Here is a 2,371-nt window from a genome sequence, read left to right on the forward strand (position 1 = left end):
ACGTAGGAAATCTAACCCCCAAACGTAAGAATTACTAGCCCTCAAACGTAAGAAAACTCTCCCTCAAACGTAAGAATTCCTAACCCCCAAACGTAAGAAATCTAACCTCCAACTGTAAGAATTCTTAACCCCCAGACGTAAGAAAACTAACCCCAAAACGTAAGAATTACTAACCCTCAACCGTGAGAATTACTTACCAACAAAAGTAAAAAAATGTAACCCCCAAACGTAAGAGTTACTTACCCCCAAACGTAAGAAATGTATTCCCCAAATGTAAGAAAATCTAACGCCCAAACGTTAGAAAACTAACCCCCAAACGTAAGAAAACCAACCTCAAAACTTAGGAATTACTAACCCCCAAACGCGAGAAATCTAACACCCAAACGTATAGAATTACTAACCCAAAAATCTAAGAAAATTAACCCCGAAACGTGAGAATTACTAACCCTTAAACGTAAGAATATATAACCACTAAACGTAAAAATTACTAACCCCAAAAGAAAATAATTCTAACCCCCAAACATAAGAATTACTAACACTTCAACGTAAGAAATCTAACCCCCAAACATAAGAATTCTTAAACGGCAAACGTAAGAAAACTAACCCCTAAACGTAAGAATTACTAACCCCAGAACTTAAGGAAACTAACCTCCAAACGTAAGAATTACTAACCTCTGAAGGTAGGAAAACTAACCCTCAAACGTAAGAATTACTAACGCTCAAAACTAAGAAATTTAACCTCCAAACTTAAAAAGTACTAACCCCCAAACATAAGAACTACTAACCCCAAAACGTAAGAATATATAACCCCAAACGTAAAAATTGCTAACCCAAAAATAAAAGAAATCTAACCCCAAACGTAAGAATTACTAACCCCCAAACGTATGAAAACTAACCCCTCAAGGTAAGAATTACTAACTCCCAAAAATAAGAAAACTAACCGTCAAACGTAGGAATTACTAACCGCCAAACTTAAGAAAACTAACCAATAAACGTAAGAATTACTAACCCCAAAACTTGAGAAAACTAACCTCCAAACGTAAGAATTACTAACCTCTAAAGCTAGGAAAACTAACCCCCAAACGTGAGAATTACTAACTTCAAACGTAAGAAAACTAACCCCTAAACGTAAGAATTACTAACCGCTAAAAGTAAGAAATCTCGCCCACAAACGTAAGAATTACTAACCCCCAAAGGTAAGAAAACTAACCCTCAAACGTAACAATTACTAACCTTTAAAGGTAGAAAAACTAACCCCCAAACGTAAGAATTACTAACCCCGAACGTAAGAAAACTAACCCCTAAACGTAAGAATTATAAACCTCCAAACGTAAGAAATGTACCCCCCAAACGTAAGAATTGCTAACCCCTAAACGTTAGAAAACTAACCCCCAAACGTAAGAATTACTAACCCCCAAACGTAAGAAATCTAACCCCAAAACGTAAAAATTACTAACCCCCAAAAGTAAGAACACTTACCTCCAAACCTAAGTATTATTAATTCCCAAAAGTAAGAAAACTAAGCTTTAATCGTAAGAATAACCAACCCCCAAAGATAAGAATTACTAACTTCAAACGTAAGAAAAATAACCCCTAAACGTAAGAATTACTAACCCCCAAACGTAATAAAACTAACCTCTAAACGTAAGAATTGCTAACCGCCAAACGTAAGAAATCTAACCCCCAAACGTAAGAATTACGAACCCCCAAACGAAAGAAAACTAACCCCCAAACATAAGAGTTATTAACTCCTAAACGTATAAAAACTAACCCCTAAATGTAAGTGTTGCAATACTAGATGCGTGCAGTAGGTGTGAACCACTCGAAATAATTAAGCTATGAATAATGCGTGCAGAATGTGTGAACCGCTTGGGATATTTAAGCTATTCATTATTATTCAAGTTCACTTGAGTTTAACCGTCGTTCGGCTATAATAAAAATTCTTTGTGTCAGTCGCTTCGTGTTCGATAAGTAAAAGCTAGAGAGTCAAATAGCATGAGGAAACATGGTGTCAGGACCTAAAAAATCCAGCGTTCATATTAATTCGGAGCTTTAGCGACGTGAGCGAAATTCAATGGCTATGGAAGTGCTAACAAAAGGACGGATTCTCGATTGGACAAGCGATGGAAAACTACACGAGCGTTTCCTAGAATGGAAGAAAAAGGTTTCTGTCTTATGCAAAGGTTTAAAGATGACTAAAGCAGATCCAGAATTCACATGCTTGTGTATCTACCAGTGGTCAGGAGAGCGCGGTCAAAATATTGTCGACAAGGCGACGTTTGTCGAAGCTGATCTCAAAAAATGGGTAAAGCATCTCGAGAAATTGGAGGAGCACTGCAAACCGAGGGGAAGCAAACTCGTCGCGGCTACT

General features: G+C 37.2%; 1 pseudogene; it reads left to right on the plus strand.

Annotated features, from left to right (window-relative positions):
* Positions 1-2,007: 2,007 nt before the first annotated feature.
* LOC146483839 (uncharacterized) overlaps positions 2,008-2,371 on the plus strand; it is a 1,754-nt pseudogene continuing 1,390 nt past the window's right edge.

This window comes from Pavona decussata, unplaced genomic scaffold (assembly GCF_977016875.1).
Source record: "Pavona decussata unplaced genomic scaffold, jaPavDecu1.1 SCAFFOLD_38, whole genome shotgun sequence".
Classification (NCBI taxonomy): Eukaryota; Metazoa; Cnidaria; class Anthozoa; order Scleractinia; family Agariciidae; genus Pavona; species Pavona decussata.